The sequence below is a fragment of the Mesoplodon mirus genome, assembly GCF_964341445.2.
Source record: "Mesoplodon mirus genome assembly, chromosome: 17".
Lineage (NCBI taxonomy): Eukaryota > Metazoa > Chordata > Mammalia > Artiodactyla > Ziphiidae > Mesoplodon > Mesoplodon mirus.
In genome coordinates, this window is record NC_138993.1 from 25,244,290 (window position 1) to 25,269,258 (window position 24,969).

The window sequence follows — 24,969 nt, forward strand, 5'->3', positions numbered from 1 at the left end:
TGGCATAGTACAGGCAGGATTAGATTAGATAGATGAGAATGAGTCAAAGAATGGGTGGGAAATGAAGAAATGGAGTATAGACAAACCTTTGAGAAAGGTTGGCTGTGAAGGGAGTGAGAAAGGATGGTAGAAGGGATTGAGGTGTAAGTGACAGTTGGGGTGTCAAATAACGGAAGTTTTTTTTGTTTTTAAAGAAAAGCTTGAATTAAAATAAAAATCTTCTTTAGATCTGTGAAATATTTGAAAAATGTATTACACACCTTGCTGATTCCCTAAATAGGATCTACTGAATACAGATGTGAACCCATTGACTTAATCTAGATATGGTATTGTGGGACTGTGTACACACAGGTGCAATCAGACCTGCCTGGTGAGGTACAAAGGTCTGTTTGTCACTATACTAATTTCTGGTCATCTGGCAGTAAATATTGCAGAATCCTGGGTTCACTTAAGACCAACTAATTTGAGTCTTTGGTGTAGGACTCAGAAGTGTGTGTGTGTGTGTGTGTGTGTGTGTGTGTGTGTATGTATGTGTGTGTCTTTAGATGATTCTTATTCATCTGTTCTGTGGACTGTCTTTGGAGAATCATCCCAAGAATGTTTTACTTTGAAGTCTTCTGAATCTTTTTTTTTTTAAAAAAAACATTTATTTATTTGTTTGTTTATTTTGGCTGTACTGGGTCTTAGTTGAGTCATGCAGGATCTTAGTTGCGGCATGCAAACTCTTAGTTGCGGCATGCCTGCGGGATCTAGCTCCCCAAGCAGGGATCGAACCGGGCCCCCTGCATTGGGCGGGCGAAGTCTTACCCACTGGACCACCAGGGGAGTCCCTGAATGCTTTTTAATAGCTCTATCATGAGGATTAAATGAGGTATGTATGTCAAGCACTTAGCAAGGAAAGATTTTCATAGTTTTGTCTGCCTGTATGACTGGAGTAGTGGTAAAGTGTTTTTGTTTGTTAGCATGAACCTAGCTTGATCTTTTTTCCTGACTGTAAGGGTAATACACGTGTCCCCCTCCCTCCCCCGTAAGTCCTTCTTTAGCCACTTTTCATACTTCTTCCCTCCTCCCTGCCCTCTAAGGGCCATGGTGCTTCCTCCTACTGCCTTGCCTTTGTTCACTCCTACAACTTCCTCTGCTGAGAGTATTCTGCCCCAGCCTTTTACATGACTGCCACCTTATCATTCAGGTCTCAAAGCAGCTGTCATGTTTTCTGAGAGGCCCTCCCTTATCTAAAGTAAGTTTTCTTGGTCACCCTTTGTCCCTTTGTTGATTTCCTTCATATGTGGGCAGGGACTGTGTTCGAATTGTTTACTTGAGTCCACAGGTAAACTGACCATATCCTGAGTCTACAGAAGAGTGCCAGGCACATAGAAGCTACTTAAATACCAAATATCACAGACGAATAATACAAATCATAAAAATTTTACTAACCGGCACAAGTACTGTTAGCTTTCCGTTGATCATTACTTCAGATATTGAAATGTGGACCATATATGTATCAATGTCAATTGTGCAGTGATACATACTGTTTTCTAACTTGCATATTTCATGTAAATATATTGTGGAGATTTTTTTTTGGTACACTATTTTATATAGATAATCATTCTTAACAGCTGAATAATATGGTATGCTCCGTATAATGAGAAATGGTTTCTGGAACACCTAATTTATTTAACAGTTTGTTTTCAGTTTTTTACTGTTTTGAACAATGGTACTGAATTTCTCTCTGTATCTTTGTATATGTTATTTGTTTTGTTAGAATAAATTACTGAGACTGACAAGGTACATAAAGACCTTTTAGGGACTTCCCTGGTGGTCTAGTAGTTACGAATCCGCCTTCCAGTACATGGAATGCGGGTTTGAGCCTTGGTCATGGAACTAAGATCCCACATGCCACAGGGCAACTAAGCCCGCACGCCATAGCTAGTGAGCCTGAGTGCTGCAACTACAAAGCCCGTGCTCTCTGGAGCCTGTGTGCCACAACTAGAGAGAAGCCCGAGTGCTGCAATGAAGAGCCCATGCACTGTAACAAAAGATTCCACGTGCCGCAACTAAGACTGGACACGGCCAATAAATAAATAAATAAATCTTTAAAAAATGTAAATTAAATGGATTAAAAAAAAGACGGTTTGGTTGTGAAATTCCCTCTGGAATGCTATTCTTACACTCTCAAAAATAGAGTATGAGACCATTTATTTCCCCATACCCTCTCTAATCATTTTACTCTTTGCTAATAGGTGAAAAATGGTATTGTTTCTCTGCTCTGAGGTTGTGAGAATGAACATCTCTTGTATTTGGCCACATTTTGTGAAGTGCCTCTTCATGCCCAATGCCCATTTTTCTAATAAGAGTGTTTGATTCAATTAATAATAGTGTTTTCTTTCCTCCACATTTTATTACGAAAGTTTTTAAACATGCAGCAAAGCTGAAGTTTTATAATGAACACTCATATACCCACTATCTAGATTTTATCATTAATATTTTATAATATTTGCTTTACCATACTTGTATCCTTCTATCTAAAGTAAATTGCAAGGATGTCCCTGGTGGTCCAGTGGGTAAGACTGCATGCGCCCAGTGCAGGGGCCCTGGGTTCGATACCTGGTCGGGGAACTAGATCTTGTATGCATGCTGCAACTAAGAGTCTGCAGGCTGCAACTAAGACCAGGTGCAGCCAAAATTAATTAATTAATTTTAAAAAAAGTAAATTGCAGGCATTAGCACATTTCCATCTAAATACTTTAGCATGCTTATCACTGACTATAGTTTCAATATTTGTTTACTTTTTTCCTTTTGAGGTACAATTTTTTTTAACACCTGTATTTTATTAGGTATAGTTTGTTCTCTTGTATGCTTTTTTTTTTTAGATGTTGGGGGTAGGAGTTTATTCATTTATTTTATTTATTTTTGCTGTGTTGGGTCTTCGTTTCTGTGGGAGGGCTTTCTCTAGTTGTGGCAAGTGGGGGCCACTCTTCGTCATGGTGCGCGGGCCTCTCACTATCGCGGCCTATCTTGTTGCAGAGCACAGGCTCCAGACGCGCAGGCTCAGTAGTTGTAGCTCACGGGCCTAGTTGCTCCGCGGCATGTGGGATCGTCCCAGACCAGGGCTCGAACCTGTGTCCCCTGCATTAGCAGGCAGATTCTCAACCACTGCGCCACCAGGGAAGCCCGAGGTACAATTTTTGTAAAATGAAATCTATGAATCTTTTTAGTTTAAACATTTTATTTCAATTTAAAACAGTTGGATGTTCATTGGTCAACCTTTGAAGAGGACAAGGCTGTTTTCTTTGAGAATGAGCCTGCTGTTGCATTTCCATATTGTATTGCCTTTCTTATTGCCTAAGATTTCTAGTTGGTTTTTTAAATGGAGCAAGAACTTTATTTTTTGTAAAGCATTTGTTGAGTTTCAACAAATGTTTTTGCCTGGGTAAGCCAAACCTAAGACTAGGTTTTGTTTCTTTTTTCTTTTTTTTAAAAAAAATTTGTCATATGTTCCCCCTAGTTTATTCTTTGCCTTACCTTTGGTTATGGTGCTTTTAGATTTTTATGTAGTCAAATGTCATTCTTTTCCATATCTTTTTTTCTGCTGTTTGTGTCATACATGGAAAGACATTCCTTACCGAATAGTATATAAATGCTTATATTTTCTTCTGGTCCTTTTTTTTTTACATTTAAATCTAATTGGAATAATGTGATATAGGTTTTTTTTTTTTTTTTTTTAGTGATTAGCAGTGGTTTGAAATTGTTAGCTAATACTGTCTAATGAACCCTCTTCCCTTCTGTGGGTTTTTTTTTTCCCCAGACAAAATAGGATTTAATGTTTTTGTTGATGCCGTTTTTATTATAACCTAAGTTTGTATAGTATCAGATTTCTTTTTTTGGTAGTATCAGATCTCTTTTTAAAAAAATTTATTAAAGTATAGTTGATTTACAGTGTTGTGTTAACTTCTGCTCTACAGTGAAGTGACTCAGTGATACACATACATTCTTTTTTATAGTATTTTCCATTATGGTTTATCCCAGGATATCGAATCTAGTTCCCTGTGCTATCCAGTAGGACCTTGTTACTTACCCATTCTATAATAATAGTTTGCATCAGATCTCTTTTTAAATAATATCCTATTCTGTTTAATCTATTTATTCCTACATTTAGCTACTTGAGATAATTTATTGTCTGGTAAAGTACATCCCTTTCTTCTTTCTTTCTTTTTTTTTTTTTTAAAGAATTCCTCACTGTTCTTATTTTCTTTCAGATGAACTTTAGCAGAGTCTTGAAGGATGGGGTGAAAGGATGGTGGGGAAACAACAGCAAGAGCCAAGGCAGAGAGATCAGTAAATCCTGGGGACTTGTTTCTCTAATTTGTGACTGTCTGAATTCTTAATCTGTGTAGCAGATGACACATGCTTATTTTAGTATCTTTAAATTTGGGAGATGTCTCTAGGGTGGTTCAAACTAGATTCTAACGTTCAAAATGTTTATGAGGTTTTAAAAGTTTGGGATGTTATAGAAAGGGCATAGGATTCTAGGGTGAGAATGGTTTTAATTCCCTGCTTTAAATGAGCAGGTCATAATTTTTGAGCAACTATGTGCATCACCTATGCTGTTATTTTTCATGATTCTGTGGGTGGACTGGCTGCTTCTTCAGAGCTGACTCAGCTAGGGCTGGATGCATAATGTAGGGTGGTTTCACTTACATGGCTGGGACCTCTCTGTGTGGCTCTCATACTCTGTGGTGGCAGAAGGGATCCTAGCAGCAAGAGAGGGTAAGCCTCTGTGTGCCTCAGCTTTTCAAGCCTCTGCTTGTGTTTTATTTATCATTAATCCATTGGCCAAAGGAAATCACTTGCCCAATTCTTCATTTAAGGGATGGAGAAGTAGACTCCGCTTCTTCATGGGAGAAGAGGCAAAGTCAGTCATGTTTCACACAGAGAACTTTAAACAAATTAGTAGCTATTACTGCAGCAATTTAGCACAGGAGGTAAAGGCGTTAGCTACCGGGATTTCTAACAGAAAAGGCAGTGAGAACAGGCTGTGCAAGACCTGGGGGGAGGAATGCTTGATGCGTTCATGGGATAGCAGGGAGATATCAGTGTGACTAGAAGAGGGGGAGCAAGCGGGAAGTGGGAAGAGATACAATCACAGAGGCTGGGGCAGGGTACGATCTTGCAGTCCTGAACAGTTACGAAGACTTTTTTGTGTGTGAAAAGAGGCACTATGGGAGGGTTTTGAAGCTGGAGAGTGATATGATCTGACATATCTTTTTAAATGGATTACTTCTGATTGCTGCTTTGAGAGTAGACTGTACAGAGAGAAGCAGCAATCAGAAGTAATCCATTTAAAAAGATAGGTCAGGCTGCTTGGACTACCTCAGTGATTGATGCAGGTAAGAGATATCAGTAACAATGAAGTTGAGTGTTGTTAGGGTTCTATGTATATTTTGAACATTGAACCAACAGGATTTCCTGACAGGTATATGACAGTCAAGAAAGCCAAGGTTTCTGGTCTGGGCAGCTAGAAGTATTGAATAGATACCAAGATGACTGGAGAAAACTGTGGGTAGGGTACTTTTTGAAGGGAACATCAGGAATTCAGGTTTGGTTATGTTAAGTTTGCCAGTCAGATACTGGAATGGAGTTGTCAAGTTTGATAGAGGAGTCTGTGGTACAGGAGCGAGACCTGGAGATAGAAATTTGAGAACACTAAAATACTTAGAGCATCATATATGTCCAAGAAGTATTTCATAAAATAAATAAATCTAAAATACTTTAAAGATTTCAAGTTTCATCCGTACCAGTGGTGTGGTTTCAAGTATGGGAGAAGAGCAGCAGAGCAGTTTGGCTGCAGCTAAAATGTGTCCTTTGTGATGAGAGTAGATTGTGATTCAAAAAGACATTAATTCGGCTTCCCTGGTGGCGCAGTGGTTGAGAGTCCGCCTGCCGCTGCAGGGGACACGGGTTCGTGCCCCGGTCCAGGAAGATCCCACATGCCGCAGAGTGGCTGGGCCCGTGAGCCATGGCCCCTGAGCCTGCGCGTCTGGAGCCTGTGCTCCGCAACGGGAGAGGCCACAACAGTGAGAGGCCCGCGTACCGCCAAAAAAAAAAAAAAAAAAAAGTTATTAATTGTCTGAATGGTGTTGTGAAACATGAATAAATAAAGCCTGTAGTCTAAATATTTTATTTGAATATTCCTCTTTACTGAAACGTTTACCAACTTGTTTCTAATTTGAGAAGTTTATTGACAGGATGCTGTATAAGTGAAAGCCTGAAAAGGTCAGCAGACAAAAGTTGAAAGAAAGGACCACTGATTAGGATAATCAGTCCTAATCTATTGGGGAGTCTCCTCCTTTGTTCTCTCTGTCTCTAATTTTATTTGTAGACTTAACATAATGCGATGTTCAGGTGTAAGCACTGGGACTAATCCAGAAGCTGTTCTCTCTTAACAAATGCAGAGCTTTGCTGCTGTGGGCTTGACCATTAAACAGGGCTGCCAGACCCAGCCTAACCAACCTATTCATCGGAATTGGACTGTTCAGGAAAGTGAGAAAGGGGCCTCACTTTTTGTGTAATTTAGACTTGCAGAAATGACCTGGGAATGGCATGGACTGTGTGGAAGAGAAAAAAAGCAGATTTATGACTGAGACAGTATTTAGTTGAACCTCCAAATGTTTTCATTCAGCAAATATTTATTAAACACTGTTGTGGGTCAGGAATGCTATCCGGCTGAAATAAATGACCAATGAGACATGTAAATAAATGACGAAAAAACAAAAAAGAGTGTCTTCACCAGATATTCCAGCAGAGTAAGCAAGAGGAATTATAAAGGAAATCAGTTCACCTTTAGGTCCCGAAACCTCGAGTGCTTTGCATATTTTAGCAGTGTATAAATGTATGTATGAATGGATAAACGATGCGATTCGTTTATCTATTAGATCACTTACAAAATAGTGTGGGAGCACAAAGGAGGAAGTGACCAGTTCTTCCTTCTAATGGTGAAAGAGAGATTCCCCAGGTGGGGAAGGCCAGCAAATGTGGAGTGAGAAAGTGTGACATGCTCTCAGTTAATAAGTTCAGCAAAGCTGGATTGTAGGGTGAATGTTGGGAGGTGGCATGGTCACAGGTGAGGCTATAATATGGTAGACCAAAGTGAAGATGCAAAAATATCTTGTATTGGAATTTACTCTGTGGGTGCTGGTAGGCCATTGAAGTTTTTTGTTTTTTTTTTAATAAGAATATTAGGAGGTAGAATTTATGAGAAATTCCTTTAGGAGGACTTCATTTTTTTTTTTTTTGGCCGTGCCACATGGCTTATGGGATCTTAGTTACCCTGACCAGGGATTGAACCTGGGGCCTCAGCAGTAAGAGTGCTGAGTCCTAACCACTGGACCACCAGGGAATTCCCGGAAGGACTTCACTCTTGAATTGGAAAATCAAATGTTGAGAGAGTTTTTAAAGTTATAAACATATACACTGAAAGTGAGCACAGCTAGTAAGTCATATAATTTATAGTAGAATCTGTTTTATCCCTTTCAGATAATATATATGATCTTAGTGCAGGCAAGACCTACACTAGGTAATCAAACTTAACGCCAGGGTGATCAAAATATGCAGGATGGCATTGGTTTGTTTTTGAAAGAGAAAGAAATGTATTTTTGCTTTATGAAATTATTGCAAACCTTTTTCTTAAAGATTCTGACATTTAACTTACTTTGAAATGATTTTAGGCTCACGGAAGAATTGCATTAATAGTACAGAGAGTTCCTGTATATTTTTCATCCATCTTCCACTCATGTTAACATCTTATATAGTCACAGTACAATGATCAAAACTAAGAAATTAACATTGGTATAATACCATTAGTTAAACTGTAGTAGGATTTTTATAGTTTTCCCACTAATGCCCTTTTTCTGTTCCAAGATCCACCAAGGATACACACATTGCACTTAGTTGTCATATCTCCTTTCAAATCTGGTGGTTCCTTGTCCTTTTTGACCTTGACACTTGGAAGAGTACTGGTCAGGTATTGTGTAGAATGTGCCTCAATTTGATTCTGTCTGATATTTTCTAATGATTATGGACTGGAGTAATGAGTTTCGGGGCTACTGGAGTTAAAAACAATTTTTGTTTTATTTTTTAACTTAATCATAAGTAAAGTTGATTCCTTTATTTGCTGTATAATTCTATGAACTTTAATACAAGTTTAAATTTGTGTAGCCACCACCAAAATCAGGATATAGAACAATTCCATCACCTTCATGCTCTGTCCCTATAGTCAGTCCCACCCTCCCCCCAATCCGTCCCCTACAACCACTGATCTGTTCATCATTACGGTTTTGTCTCTTCGAGAATGTCATGTAAATGGAATCATGTAGTATGTAACCTTTTGACACTGGCTTCTTCTTTCACTCAACATAATGCTTTTAAGAGTCATCCAAGTTGTATTTATCAATAGTTAATTTCATTTTATTACTGAGTATGGATGTAGTATTAGTATGTTTGTTTATTCCCCCTTTTTGGATAGGTATTTGAGAACACATTATGTGTCCTGGCACTATAATAAGCAATTTAAGTCAATTTTTTTGTGGATTTTCAGGGCTAGTTGCTAACGTTAGTTTCTTCATTTCTCTATTTTGACCAGCAATGTAATTAAGAGAAATTGAAGTTCTTGTTTCTTTAACATATCCTAAAATTCCCCTACTTTTCTGTTTATATTTGGTTATTTTTATTAAAGAGCAAAAGTAATAGCAAGGTGAATTGTTTTCATGTTGCTGGGTTTTAATCTTCGGGGCTGAGCCTTCTGTGATTCAGGCCTATAGCAAAAACTCAAGCCAAGTAAGTCATCGGTCCACAAGCAATGATGAATTTATATTGAATTTATAAGAAAGCCATAATACTTAGCTTTTTTATTAGTCTCCTTTTAGGTAGGGCCTTTGTTTTATAGATAAATAAGAAATAGCAAATAAAAATAGACATAGTCTAAATCAGGGTAGTTTAAAATAAGAGGCTTGACCTCTATCATATTGTCTTAAATTTTACAAATGGCAGAAGGTAGTTGTCTTTTGTTTTTAAGAGCATGCAGTTTTGGTGTATTTTAAGATGAACTTTTGGGGACTTGTGTTAAAAGTCTATTTGCTTAAATATCCTACTGCCATAAGATAAAAAAATGTTTCTAGAATATTAGTATAGGTTTTCTTTTTTTAAAACCTTTTATTAGTAAAGTGTAATAAGTGTAATTGAATTTTTGGAGGACTTAATAAAGTTTCCAGGTTGTTCTGAATATCTGGTAATTTTACATACTACTTTCAATAAATTATATAAAACTTTGAGGAGGAGACATCTCTTTTAAATGTAGCCTTAATGTGATTTTTGTTTTCAGTTCCTCAAACACTATTCAGAGGCCTCAGAGAGGCTGTGGAGTAATAAAATGTCAGAACTAAAATGGATTTTCAGAATTACCAGATCTCTAGACTCTCTCAATATTTTACAGGAAAAGGAAACTGAAATCCCATAGTAGTGTGAAGTAACTTGTTCACAGTCACAGTTGGTTGTAGAAGCTGCGTGATACAGTTCCTCCCCCAAGTGGGTAACTGGTTTATGAATGTAGACACAGAGTTGTACAAAATTAACTGCAATACAAAATGGAATGTTCTGGGCAATAAGAAAGGCACTGCTTTTCTTAAACAACAGTCTCTCCATCACCCCAAAAATCTTTTCTTGACCCCTTCACAACAAAATTACTTTCTGTCTTTAGTTTCTCACCCCTCATTCTCCCCTAAACTCTATCTGATCAGATGTTTTGCTTGTTTCTTTTTCACCTTTACCACACCATGAAAATTCTTCTTTCAAAATCAGCAGTGATGTCCATGCTGCTAAATCAACTGTTGCTTTCCTCTCAGACCTCATCTCATTTGGTCTGTTGTCAGCATTTGGCACAGTTGCTCATTCCTTCCTCCTGGAAGTACTTCTACTTAAATTTCAGGTTAATGCCACATTTGCCTTATCTTCCGGCTGCATTTCTGGGTACTCCTTTTCAGCCTTCTTTGCTAGTTCTACCTCATCTCCCCTACCTCTAAATACTAGTGTCCCCAAGCTTCTGTCATTGTTACCTTTTATATCTGTAGCTTTAATATCAAATATATGTTAATGACTCCCAAATATATATACCTAGCCCAGACCTCTACCCTGGGCTTCAGGACTGTATATTCAGCTCCAGGACAATAATACCATTTTGACATCTTTACTTGGATAGCTAATGAGCATCTCAAACTTAATGTGTTCAGTAACTCCTGATCTCCCCCTACCCCAAACCATCGCCATCTGTGTTCACCTTAATGTGTTCAGTAACTCCCCATATCCCCTTACCCCGAATCTATCACAGTTTTGGCATCTGCAGTCTTCCAGTGGCCAGAAAGTGAGCTTTGAAGCCTTATTTCCCCTACAGCCCACTTGCTTCCATTCAGAAATCTCGGATATTCCTTAAAAACATACCCATAATTTACTCATATCTTCTTCTGCCTCCTTTGTCTAAGCCATTATCATCTTTTCTGAGTTATTGCATAAGCTTCTCCTTTCTTCCATCCCTGGCCCACTGCAGGTTTTTTTCAACACAGCAGTCAAATCTTATGACTCAGCTACTGCAAACTCTCCTGCTAAAGTCTCTAAACAGTGAGGCTCTCCCTTAGTTTCTAGTACTCTTCCTCCTTCTGTTACTCTCTTCCTTATTTTCTCTACATGAACCACACTGGCCTCCTTGCTTTCCTTGAACATATCAGGCAAGCTCCCTGTTAGAGTCTTTTCATGGGCTTTTTTTCTGCCTGAAATGTTCTTCCTTAGATGTGTCTTCATGGCTAGAGGTCTTTACTCAAAAGTGACCTGGCAAAAGGAAATCTTCCCTAGCTAGTTTGTATAAATTGTCATATTCTTCTCATTGCTGTTTTATTTTTTCTTAGTTGTCCTTATCACTAACATACTACACATTTTATTGTGTCTTTTATTTATAATCAACATACTATATATTTAGTTCATAACATTTCTCTCTTCCTGGCTAGAATGTAAGCATCATGTGAGTAGGGGTCGTTTATCAACAATGTGTCGTCTTCTTCACTACTGTATAACAAGGGCCTAGAGAAGTGCCTGGCACATAGTAGGTGCTTAGTGAATATTTGCTAAATGAATGAGTGCCTAAGAGTACATCAGATCTGTTACTAACTTGACATTGGTCGTCACTTCTCTCTGTAGACCTCCTTTTCCTATTTTTAAATGAGACTAGATTGTATCCGTGTTTTAGGTTTTCTTAAAACACTGAAGACTTAAATGAATGTAGTATCAAGTTTCCTTGAAAATTTTTATAAGAATTCAGTTACTTAAAAGAAAAGTTTAAAAACCACTGGACTGAATAGAGGATCTCTAAGTTTCCTTTCAGCCTTGTGGTCAGTTCTTGTAATAATAGTTATAAGTGGGGCAACAGAGGGAATCCTTCATGTAGAGAAGGCATTTGAACTGAGATTATGAAGGATGGATGGGTAGGCAGAGATAAGGGAAAGGGTAGGAAATAAGGTAAGTGCTTTCCAAGCCCAGGGAAGGCAAACAAATTGGAATGGAGCAATCCAGGTTTCAGTAAGGCTGGAGAGAGAGAGAGAGAAAGAGAGAGTGAGAGAGAGAGAGAGAGAGAGAGAGAGAGAGTGAGAGTGTGTGTGTGTGTGTGTGTGTGTGTGTGTGTGTATGGGGGTGGGGAGGGAGGGAGGGAGAGAAAAACAGACCCGAGATAGACAGTGGGGAAGATGTGGAGAGTGGGGAAGATAGAACTGGAAACAGGTAAAGTGAGGTCAGATTGTGAAGACTTTGAACACCATGATAAGTAGTCTAGCTTTTTGCCTCTAGGGAATCAAAGTTTGTTTTTCAGCCATGAGTGATCATCACATCACTCACAGAGTTGTTCTTTAGGAAGATTTTTCTGAGAGAGGTGAAACGTGAATTGAAAGTACGCAGTTGGTGGTAGAGAAAGGGACAGGTAAGATGTTGTTGAGATATTATTCTTCTATGATATGTTGCTTTTACCTGAAGAATAGCAAAGGAGGAGCTGAAGTTTCACTCTCATCTCAATATAAAAAACAGAAGATTTCCTCTCCACAACATTTGGAGGTTGCTGAATAGTAAGGTGACAAGAGTCTTTCTGAGTGGCTGCTGTGTGAAGAGCACTAACTACATGAGGTTCTAGGGCTCTGTAGCAGCAGAGCAGTGGTTCTCATAAGCCTGGGCTCTATCCACACCACTGAATCGGTTTCTAGGAGTAGGCATGTATCTTCAGAAGTTTCTTTTGGTAATTCGGAGGTGCATCCCTGGTTACAATCCACTGAAGTAAAAAATATATTGTCTTCAGTATTGAATTTTAAATTGCAAGAGATAATTTCATGGTGATATAAAACTTGAGATTGCACTTAGCATATTACCTGGGAGCATTATAAAGAATACAATTGTACGGTCAAGCCTTGGTTATTTTTGACAAGAAAGGAAAGTCTGACACCCAAAATAACACCTACAATAGAATCTTGTAACATAGTTACATGAATTCAGCTATATCAAATCATGGGTCATATCAAACAACCTAAGTGTCCATTGATGTATGAAGGGATAAAGTAGATGTGTATATATGTATACACACACATACATACAATGGGATACCTACTCAGCCATAAAAAAGAATGGAATCTTGCCGTTCATGACAACATGGATGGACCTTGAGGGTATTATGCTGAGTGAAATTAGACAGACAAATACCATATGATTTCACTTATATGTGGAATCTAAAAAACAAAACAAATGAACAAACAACACCAAACCAAACTCATAGATACAGAGAACAAACTGGTGGTTGCCAGAGGGGAAGGGGGTTAGAGGATAAATTAAATGAGTGAAGGAGGTCCAGTTATAAAATAATTAAGTCATGATGATGTGATGTACAGCATGATAACTATAATCACTAACACTGTATTGCCTTTTTGAAAGTTGCTCAGAGAGTCTTAAAAGTTCTCATCATAAGGAAAAAATTCTGTGGTGACAGATGGTAACTAGACTTACTGTGATCATTTTGCAGTGTGTACAATATTGAATCATTACATTGTACACCTGAAACTAATATAAAGTTTTATGTCAATTATAACCTCAGTTTGAAAAAAAATCATGGGTGAAATCATGTCTGTTAAAAATATTTTCAGTGTACAGGTAAAATCCTGATACGCTAAAATTTCCCTTCAATGAACTGTTTGAGAAAAGTTATTCATTCACGTCTGAGTTTCTGCTATGTGTTGGACCCTGTTTTAGTGGTAGGAATACAGTAATGAACAAAGCCATTGCCTTTGGTTTGCCTCTGAAAACACACAGACACTTGACCAGGAGGACGTTCTTATGGATGAGTCTTATAATCTGAAGGGGGAAGGGGAAGGGGGCCTTGGTTTAACAAATCTAGTGATAGATAATAGAGAATTACATTTAAGCTCACATTTGGAAATGCTGCACGTTGCTCAGAACCTGGGATTACACTTTGGAGGTGTTAACATCAACAAAATTAATGCTGTCCCACTGAGATTTATAACACTGAATCTTGGTCTTTAAAATTTTATTTTTATATTTAAATAGTAGGGAAGAGTGATTCTGGTCATTTATCATTTTAATGGTTTGATCTTTTCTTCTTCCATCTCTGGATGGAAATATGTTAGCTGCAGATCCAGAAAGATTCAAACCATGCCTTTTTCTTAGCCCAGGGTTCCTAGATATGAAACTTAGACTGTTCTGTATTTTCATGTACTAGAAGTTCTCAAATTTGAGTTCAAGGAGAAGAGGTAAAAATAAAAGGGAAGAAGAGAGTGCTTGCTTACACAGTAAATTCTTTTCATAAGTTCTATTTTTAAACAAAGAAATGAACAGTGTCTTAACTTCAGTTGGCATTTAATAAATTCATTCAGTTGACATCTTTCTCAGCTAATAGTTCATATATAAATGTTGGCAATTCCCCCAGGTGTGACAGCTCTATATTAAGATATATACTGACTTGGATATATATCTAATTTTAGAAATAAACATACCCACAGTATGTACAGGTGCATTATATTTCCATCACAAGTCTAAGATGCCACATTTTATTTACAAATTTAGAGACCTAAAGTTTGTCATCCTGAAGTATTTGATACTGGTTGCTTCTACTATGAAGCATAATAATAACAGCTAATGTTTATGAAGTGTTTACTAAGCGCCTAGTACTATATTGAACATGAACTGGATTTCTTTTTCCAGTCACATTTGTTGAGGTATAGTTTATATACAGTACAATTGGCCCTATTTAGTTATACAGTTTTGTGATTTTTGACATGTACAGATATTATAACCAATACCACAGTCACCATACAGGATATTTCCATCACCCCAAACAGTTCCCTTGTTCTCCTTTGTAGTCAACCCGTTCCCCTCATTCCCATCCCCTGGCAACCACTGATATAATTTCTGTCTTTTTTGTTTTGCCTTTTCTAGAATGTCATATAAATGGAATCGTACAGTATGTATTTTGAGTTTGGCTTATTTCATTTAGCCTAATGCTTTTAGATTCATCCATATTGTATCATCTGTCAGAAGTGTAGAAGTTAATACCTTTTTATTGCTGATAGCATTCCATCGTATGGATATACCACAACGCGTTCATTTGCTCACCAGTTGGTGGACATTTGCGTTTCCAGTATTTGGTGATAACGAATGAAACTGCTATAACTATTTATGTAGTTCTTTTTTTAATAGACACATATTTTCATTTCTCTTGGGTAAATATCTAGGGGTAGGACAGCTGGATTGTAGGGTACGTATATGTTTAACTTCATAAAGAATTGCTAACCTGCTTTCCGAATAGGCATCCCCACCGACAGTGTGTGCGAGTCGTAGTTGTTCCATATCCTCAGCCTTGGTATTCTTAGTGCTGTTGTCGTTGTTGTTTTGAATCTCCTGTAATGGTGTGTAGCGCTATTCTGACTTCAATTTGCTTTTCTCTATGGAGTAATGATGCCGAGATCTTTTCTCTGCTTATTTACCATCTGTATCTCTTCTTTGGTGAAGCATCTGTTCAAATAGTTTGACCATTTAAAAAATTGGCTTGTTTTCTTATTTTTGAGTTGTGAAAGTTCTTTATATATTCCAAATAGTAGTATATGAACTGACTTTAATTCTCACAGTGATTCTTTGAATTGGAGGTGGGTACTGTTAGAAGTAATTTCCCAGGATTACACAGCTAATAGGTAGCAGAGCTAGGATTTGAACTCAACCTGTGCTGAAATGTTTGCCAGTTTTTTTTTGTTTGTTTGTTTGGTGGAGATTGATTTTTGGGAGCTGTGAATAGAACCAAGATCCAGTTCCTGTAGGTAGTAAGATAATGCTTATAGAGACACCCCTGAGCAAAGGGGCAATATATTACAGTCGCAGCTCTGGATTGCCTCTTTGGGAACAACTCAGATGTTTGTTTCTGTTGAAGAGGGGTAATTATTTTTACTTTACATCTCTTACTTCACTTCTACATACCGGTGGCCAGAAGTACTTTAAAATTACAGTCCGAATATCTGCCATTATCAAGTAATAAGGTACTTGATACAAAAGGATTTTCTCAATAGCAGAAGCGAACCCTTTTATATATCTATACTTCATAAAAAATTTCACACATTTGATGTGAGTCATTTGTTTTTTAAAAACCTTTATCATAATAATGCTGACTTCTAGGCACTTACTATTTGGTGATATCCTCAGGGAGTATGTAGAACTTACTGACCTTTCAGAGTGGCTTTGGACCCCAGTACTTTTAAAGTTATAGTCATGGTGTTAGATGTTTTTTAAAAATCTTCTTTCATTATCCACTCTGTCACTTGTTGGTTCGACATCATCCTTTCACTAGTCCCTCTTTCACCACATATAACTTCTAATTCTGATTAGGTAAAAGATAATCAGATTGTTAGGCTTATTTGTGGATATTATCTAAGATAAATTTTAGCTCTGGGAAACGACTTGGGGGATTTTCCAGTGAAAATTTCCCGTGACTGCTCAGAGGACCTTTTTGCTTGGTGTTTGGGTTGCAAGTAGTCATTCTGGATAAATGAGCTCTAAAGCAAGTTAAATATAACATTTGTCAGTAGAAAATGTGATGTATTTTTCTTTTTAGCATAATTTTTATTAATAATTTGTTAAATCGTGGAGATTATTTTAGTAAAAATATTAGTCAAGCAGTGTTCAGTGGCATGGATAAACAGGCACTTAATGGGCAGAAAGTTAGTTGACAATCATTATGTTTTGTAGCAGTTTATAAAGTTCCTGTCAGTGACAGCTTGTCCCCTCAGCTGTGCCTCTAGTAAGGCAGAATAATTACTTCCAAGTAATTTAACTAAAGGAAGAAAACCTTGCTAAATCTTATTTACTTTTTGTAAAAGATAGGATGAAGCCTAGCTAGTGAGTTGCGCTTCTTCATTTCAAGTACTTTTGGAAGTGCTTAATGCTTTCAAGCCATTCTGATCAATTTAAGCTCTTAGAATAAATTAATAAATACTCACCCAGAGGACAGGTTAAGTAGCTGTAGTAATTACCGTTTCCACTGCTTGGGCACATTGTCAGATGTACGATGACTTGGAGAGCAAAACTGCACTGGCCATATGTTTTGTTGACACCCTGGGGCTCACCAGAGCTGTAGCAGGGTGCTTTGCACACGGTTGGCTTTTATGTGTGGACAGTTTTGTTTGGAAGGTAAAGAAAACTGTGGCTATCACTTGGCAGTAGTAGAGTTATGAACGGTGATTGCATTGATAATTCGTTTCAAGTAGAGTTTTGTCAAGCTTGCAATTCTATTTAAAATCATTTTGCTATATTGAACTTTAGTTCCTTTCTAATCCTAAATTTGCTTTTTTATTCTGAAAACCAGATTAGTAATTCACACTTATTTTTCCACTAAACTTTGAATTTTCTAGTGGATTTTATCTGTTTAGCGAATGTATAAATCTGCATCTGGTATTACAGTGTGCTAGCTTTTCCAGATTACATAGCAATATACCCCTTTTATATGAGTTAATGAGTTGCCAGGTTAGACTCAGCAGGCCATTGTTACATTAAAAGCCAGAAAGTTTGCTGTCTCTCTTCCATTCCCTTCCCTACTTTTTTTTTCTTTCATAGTTTTATTTAGTTGCTATATTAAAATAACTTTTAAAAATTGAGATTTTTATTTTTTAAAACATACAGGTTTTTCATTTTGCTTCCTTACAGATTCTGATTCTATCTCATTGTTAATTTTAAATTATGGTAATTAACCTGAGCTGAGTAATGGTTTAATCAAGGTAGACCTTGCTCCTTGGCTGTGCCTCTCTCCTTTTTCTACCCCTCTCCCCGTTTTCACCTGTGGATTCGCATGTCTGACCTAGCAGAGTAATTGGGTCCACGGCAACATGGGCGTGCCTCCCTTAGAAACACTCAGTCTCACATATGACTCATAAGCTGAAGCACAGACACCACTTCCCCAATCTACAGGAGCCATTTTAACAGCACAAAACTTGCCGGATTGCTTTTTACTTTCAAGCCCAAGGGACAGTATCTAAAGAGAACGAGAATATTTGAAGGTAACTTGTTAAGATTTTGCGTGTTTGCTTCTGGCTGTTTCCTGAGCCTGATAAACGGAGGGTGGTTCTTACCTGTCGAAGGACAGGGCTGAATGTGTTCTTTAACTCTCTGGAAAAAATGTGTGTAGTCAGTCACATGCCTGATTGAACTTCACTACTAGGGGGAAACAAAGCGTTCAAGTTCTGGAAAGTTTTAGATCTTCTTGGTAAAGCATTTTTTGTATTTTGTATGATTGTTTTTCCCCCCATATGACTTGAGAATAAAGGAGATTCTTCTTACTTTCTTTTTCATACTACAAAGCAAACTAGGTCAAATTCCAATTTTTAAAAATGTAATTGTATTTGTGAGCGTACCCTGTGATTTACAATTAAGTAAACTATATTATTCACCTGTGATTTGGGTGTTAAGAAAGAAGTTTCAAGAGCGAAGATTTTGTTTTGGCGTTTTAGTTAAGGGGAACTTTGGGACACCTCAGTCATAGGTGTTGCTCATTGACTGTAATGCCCTTTGTAATATCCTTTTTTCTTTCTTTAAAGTTGATGAAATTATACTAAACATTTAATTTTGAAAACTATATAAGTTTGAGTAAAATGAACGGTCATTTAGATAACAAGTTAAAGTGATTATTAAATAAAGAGGAAGAAAGGCTAGAATGATTCATTTACTATTAGAAAAAAATAATAAAGTTTTATAATTCACACTGGAAACTTATTCTGAGTAACAGCCTTAGAAGCATAGCTAGTATCTGAGGAAACGTAGTATTTTGACTTGTGTAAAATGAAAAAGTAAAGAGTATTAACCTTCTGTCTATACAACTATTCTTAAAATTTGCTTGTTTTGAATTAAAAAAAATACCTAGAAAAGGTTGCTTAGTTTTCTTCTGAAATATTTCTCATTATTGAAATTAGGAGATTCTGGTGTGCCTTGAAGTTCTAGGTGCTCTGAGAAGCTGGATGCAGCAGTATATTGCTTACGAAAGTTATTTGTGAAACTAAAATTTGAATGAAAGTAAAATTTGAATATGCAGTGATTCCAAGTACAGTTTTTAGAAATAAAATTTGCCAAGTAATTTATTATTGAATGTAATGATATTTAGCTAGTTCTTTGGGAATTCGCTGCTAATAAATGTCTAACTGCTTGAAGGCCTGTCAGTTGAAAGTGAAGATTTCTAGGCAGTCAATTATTATTTCTTACTCTTTGAAAGGATTGTTCATATTATCAGATCTCAATTTGTGTTCTTATAAGACAGGCACAAGCAGACATTTTACCAGTTCAGCTCTGAGCCATTTGCTGTCATCTTTGTTTGCATATTGCTGGTTTAGTCAGCTTTTGAGTAAGCAGAGGTTGTATTTACTTCTAGTCTGCTCTGTGTGAAAAATCTAATGAAACTTTTTTGCCTTTCTTTCTCTCTTTTTTTCCTGCCTTCCTTCCTTCCTCCCTCCCTCCCTTCCTTTTCTTTCTTTTTTTTTTTGTTTTGAGTTTTTAGAGGCCAGTGATCCACAGAGAAAAATCAAGGGGCAAATAATTAAGATTTTATTCATTAAAGAGAAGTAGAAGAATCTAGTTTCTTAAAATGAAGACATTGGTGCAATTCAAATAAAAATAAATACCAGTCATATATTTCAGTTTCTTATTATGTGGAGAAGACTGAGGTGAGGCGGCTTCAGGGAGAAGGGAGGAAAAAAAAAAGCATAGAAGCAAAGGAAGACCAGTATGACTTATTAGGCAGTCCCCTTCCCATCCCACCCCTTTCCTTTTTATAAGGTTGAATATGAGTTTAAAGTGAGTCATCAGAATTAAACTTAGAATTACCAATTTGAAGAACTTAGCGTTAAAAAAGACTGAAGATCATCCAACTGCCTCACTTTTATAGTTGAAGAAACAGTGGCTCAAAGAGGTCTTGTGACTTGCTCAGGGTTATGTAGTGCTTGATGGCAGGCCTTCTAGCCTGGAGCTGCTCATGAGCTGCTCATCACCAACAAGTGTTGCATTGTTTGAAATGGTCTGTATTTCCTCAAGAGTAAATAAAGCCTTAATTAAGTTGCTTGGTGATCATTTTGGTGATAAGGTATGACCAAATGAATTAACTAATGATTTTGAAAATGTGTTCAAACTAGTTTCCTTTTTCATCAGAGAGAGGATGAGGCATTTGTTTAATTTCTACAACAGCTTTTTTTCACTACTATTCGAATTTTTTCATAGTTGAATCATTGTGACATTGCATGTTTAAGATGGGCCTCTGGGAGATGGAAATAAAAGGACTTGGGAATTTACGTTGAACTTCCAGATACAAAGACAGGTTTATTTCCACTTTAATTTTACCTCATATTCTTTTGGGAGGGCATATACTGTTTAGTATGATACCTTGTTCTGTTAAAGTGTGTGTGTTAAACTTGGCATATGTTTACAAAAATCTAGAGGTCTCTAAACACTAACGTAAGTACAATCTTGACTTTAACCTTCCCGTAATTAATAATCTCATTCCATTTGTTGTACCCTGCTCTTCTTCTTTGAAAGTTTACTTTACATACCAGGCACTTGATTCTTAGAATCTTCTGGGGAATACAAAATCTTTGTCTATTCACTTTTTTTTTTTTTTTTTTTTTTTTTTTTTTTTTTTTTTTTTTTTTTTGGCGGTACGTGGGCCTCTCACTGTTGTGGCCTCTCCCATTGCGGAGCACAGGCTCTGGACACGCAGGCTCAGCGGCCATGGCTCAGGGGCCCAGCCGCTCCGCAGCATGTGGGATCTTCCCGGACCGGGGCACGAACCTGTGTCCCCTGCATTGGCAGGCGGACTCCCAACCACTGCGCCACCAGGGAAGCCCTCTATTCACTTTTTGATGTGTTTTATTATGGTGGTTGAAATGTACTTTAGATCTGCCTTTCTTTAGGTCTGAAATTTGGATTTTTAAAATGCTTTGCATATGACTGTTGAATCTTCTAACTTTCCAAGTCCCCTAACCTAATTCAGCATCAGATGCTCCATCAATGATGTGGCCATCATTGTTCTAAGCAACGAACAGAGCACAGAAGGCTCGGAAACCTGGGCTCTCGTCTCACAAACTTAGATTCTTACTGGGAAAACGTAGGTGAAATAAGTAAAGAATGGAACCAAACCACTGAGTTGTTAAATTTTGGTTCAGACTGTTTGCCTAGAGGTGAAAGGTGACTGAAACTTAAAATAGGCAGAAAAGTCTATGAGTCTTTAGGAATTATGAGTATTGAAGAATGAATAGCATTTGTGTAGGTTAAGGAGAGTGTCTTCAATAAGAATAAGAATATAAGCTCTTAGAGAGCAGAGATGTTTTATTCTGTTTCTTCGTCTTTTTCAACCTTTGACAGAGTATCAAGCACAAGTGTATATAGGCTGGTGTTATTTGCTGCATTAAACCCTTGGCTGCTCAGTTGGGCAGGTCCTGTTAAAGTTAGTGGTAGCAAATCTTTAAAGGACTTGTGGCCTTCAACTTAATCTCTGATGCCTGCACATTGTAACCAAAGAAGTAATTAACACCTGCCTGGTAGTATACTACCTTTAAAGTAGTAATTTTTGACCTTTGGTGTAACAGAGAATCACCTGGCTTCAACTTAGAGATTTTGGTTCCTTAGGCCCTGGGGTTTGACTTATCCATCTGCAATTTTAATAAGTACTCTAGATGACTGTGATGTACGGGCTGCCACACTTTCTTGGAGAGTTTGCAGGCTTAAGAGCTGTGAAGAGTGATTAATCAGTTACTTAACATTTTAATATCTGAATTTTTAAGGAACAATGGTATTTTGAAGCCCACGGCCTCTAGTAAGTAAGAAAAGTCACTAGAACTTATTTAGCCTCGTCTCCCTACCCTGGTTATCCCTTCCTCTGTTCTAGTTTTTTGCTGTGGTATATTTTTCAACTTTGTGGCTCTCCCTGTTTCCTTTTCTCTAATTCTACTTTTTCTCCTCCGGCTCCCCATTCACTACCGGCTTGACCACAATATATAATTAAACTAATTATTTTTGTTTTTCAGGTATAATTAGCCCCTTCTTTATCTCTCAGCGAACCATCACACTCTCTCCAATGTTAGTTTTTTTCTTAGTTCCCTTTGGTGCTTCATGGTATCTCTCCATTCTGTTTTCCTTGGGTTAGAGCAAAAACAGCCCCATCCTGATTTAGGGTAGCATTATAGTCTTTGAAAACCCTTCTCTCCTGGGAAGTACACTATTAGTGTTTGGAATTGTTTGAGTCTGGGAGGGAGTAACTTTTTTTTACGGTATGAGTTTCTTTGGACATTTAACTGCATAGTTGATTGCATATTTGTAGGTTTTGCATTACATTACGTCTCGTGTGATGGGACATAGGTGTTCACAGACTCTCATAGAAATGGGAAGAAGAGTCCCATCAGTTGAGTGGTCTGAATATAATTTGCCACCATCAGTTGGCCAGAATATTTTGCTCCTTTGCTTAGGAGCTGCCTCATATAAATGGTAGGAATTAAATTAGTAAAATCATTGAGTCAACCTAAATGATTAGGGCAGTTTTCAACTGTCTGAGCAATCTTTCTCCCATTAGTAGAAGAGGAACTCCTAAAGAGCAAGTTATTTGTCACCTCTATCTTTGTGTCTTGTCAGACGATCTGTATACTAGAGGAAAAGTGGCTATTGAGCTATACTACAAATGTGTAGGCACCCCACCCTTTTTGAAAAAAATAACTCCTGGGCTGTATGCTTTGTTGGTAGAGGGGATAAATTATGCAGCTGAGCTTTGGCTGAACAAATTTCTGTGCAGAAACGTTTTCATTTGCTTCTCTTCCAGTAAATAAGTATCTGAATTAACATTGTCCTCATCATCAGAAAACTGTTCCTAAACTTCTCTTTTCACTTTCATTCTCTTAACCCTATAAGAATTCAGAGCTCTTCTTTCATTTGTCTTTTAATGCTGAGTAGCGGGTATCAGCTCTTTTTCATCTCCATATTTTGTAGCTGGAGATTGGTTGCCAGCATCAAAACAAACCAAAAAAAAAAGCACAACCGTAAACTATGAATACCTTCTGGAGTTTTTATGAAGATTGATTTAATAATTTTTATATTAAAAAGCTATCAAAATGATGCACATTGTTAAAAATCTAATAAAAAACCTTTAGTGAAAAGCAGCCTCTCTACCCCTTCCCACTCTCAGTCCTGCTGCCTAAAGGCAACCACTTATACAAGTTTTTGGTTTTTTGATTTTTCAAATTTGTATTTTCTTGGATCTATCCTTTTCCAGTCTTCTACCCCATGGAATAGAAGTTCTTCAAGGTAGCAGGAACCAGTGTGACTTTACATGATGTAAAGTCATGTAAAGTTCATCTTCTGTGTGATAGATGCTCAGTAATACAGTGGTCATTGTATTTGTGCAGAGTTGTATGGTACAGTTTTACAAATCTAAATTAAAGAAAATTGGTTATTTTCTGTATTTTAGAAAACAGTCCTGTAAGCAGTGAAACTAGAAAATTTTACAATAAAACTATAAAAATGAGGTGTTGATTTAATAACTGTTAGTTTATGTGCATCTTATTTTTTATACCAAAATACTAAATGGAAGCTGAATATTGTAATGGAGCAATTCATTATCCTTTTTCCTTTAAAACTGAAATGTGCATGTAGGGGAATGTATAAAACATATACAGTTTAAATGTAATTACATAGTGTTTACTCATGTCACAACAGAAATAGAGCACGTTTATTAAGATAGAAATCCCCCAGCAGGACTTTCCTGGTGGTCCAGTGGTTAGGACTCCCTGCTCCCAACACAGCTGGCCCAGGTTCGATCCCTGGTCAGGGAACTAGATCCCTCAGGCCTCAACTAAAGATCCTGCATGCGGCAATGAAGATCCTGAGTGCCACAACTAAGACCCGGCACAGCCAAATAAATAAATAAATATTTAAAAAGAAAAAAAGAAATCCCCCACTCTGCCCATGTTTTTTTCTCCTTAAAAATAACTATTATCCTGATTTTTGCGATAAGCTTTTCTTTATAGTTTTACCCCTTTGAACTTTATTTAAATGGATCACACCATGTATATTCTATAGTGACTTGCTTCTTTCATTTAACTCTATGAGCTTCATCTTACTTAATTTTAATTGCAGTGTAGTATTGCATTGTCTGTATCGGAATGTATTTATTCTTTCTTGTTGATGGCAGTAGATTATTTCCAGTTTGGGAACACTCTTGCACATAATTCTTGGAGCATACGTGCAAGAGCATATGTGAAGAGTTTACAAAGAGTATGGAGAGAATGAATATTTAAGATACTTTAGAGTTTTTCATTTTCTTTCCTAGGAACTATTGCTATTGCCTGCTATTGATGCCTTCCTACCCATTCAGCATCTTACTATGGTGTTTTGCCCTGGGGACTAAAATCTTCCAGGACCCTAAACAAATGGGCAGTTGATGCCTTTAGAGTAAGTTGCAAACATTAGTATATTTGACCACTAAACACTTAGCAGTTTAGCATGCCTGTCATTTATTAACTAGAGTTTAATTAGTTCAAACATAATTTTGAATAAAAAACAAATTTTGATAGAACATTGTAATCCCTATTATGTACATAAAAACAATATTATTATTGATATGTATGAAGTAAAGGTATAAAAATATAGACAGTTGGGCCAACATCAATTTTAGAATAGTTGGAGGAGATTGGTGAGGGATATATAGAAGGCTTTAACTATATTTAACTTTTTTATTCTTAAGAATCTGAAACAAATTATGGAAAAGTGTTAATGTAATGTGAAGCCGGGTGATGGGTATGTCAGTGTATTCTTTCTTTGGTTGAACTGTTTCATAGTAAACTGTGCTATATAAGGGGTAGTTTATTTTTGCTCCACATTTATATATAACTGAGAAATAATGTTTAATTTGATGAGGGGTAGAAGTTGATTTTAAAAAAATGTGGTGAATAAACTCTACATCAGTTAAAAAAATCACCATTTCAGTGAAGGAGATTAGGTAGATTCAGAATTAAGTTATAATAGGACCGTGTATCTGTCCCACATAACTAACAAGATGGCTCTAGGCATACTTCTTTTTTTTTTTTTTTTTTTTTTTGTGGTACGCAGGCCTCTCACTGTTGTGGCCTCTCCCGTTGCGGAACACAGGCTCCGGATGCGCAGGCTCAGCGGCCATGGCTCACGGGCCCAGCCGCTCTGCGGCATGTGGGATCTTCCCAGACTGGGGCACGAACCCACATCCCCTGAATTGGCAGGCAGATTCTTAACCACTGTGCCACCAGGGAAGTCCTCTACGCATACTTCTGATGAGTAAATGATAATTTCCAGTTGAGATCCATGGGAGCTATAGTTTGCTAGAAATAATTTAGTCTTTAGAAT

At 37.2% G+C, this 24,969-nt stretch overlaps 1 protein-coding gene across 3 annotated transcripts in view; it reads left to right on the forward strand.

Annotated features, from left to right (window-relative positions):
- ELF1 (E74 like ETS transcription factor 1) overlaps positions 1-24,969 on the forward strand; it is a 106,405-nt gene that overhangs the window by 10,839 nt on the left and 70,597 nt on the right. For 2 of the 3 annotated variants that reach the window (XM_082602449.1, XM_082602453.1), the window contains exon 1: positions 17,493-17,624. The exons of the other annotated variant lie outside the window; for it this stretch is intronic. The gene's annotated coding sequence lies outside the window, so the exon portion shown is untranslated. Of the gene's footprint in view, positions 1-17,492; positions 17,625-24,969 lie in introns of those variants that run through there. 3 annotated transcript variants of the gene reach the window in all.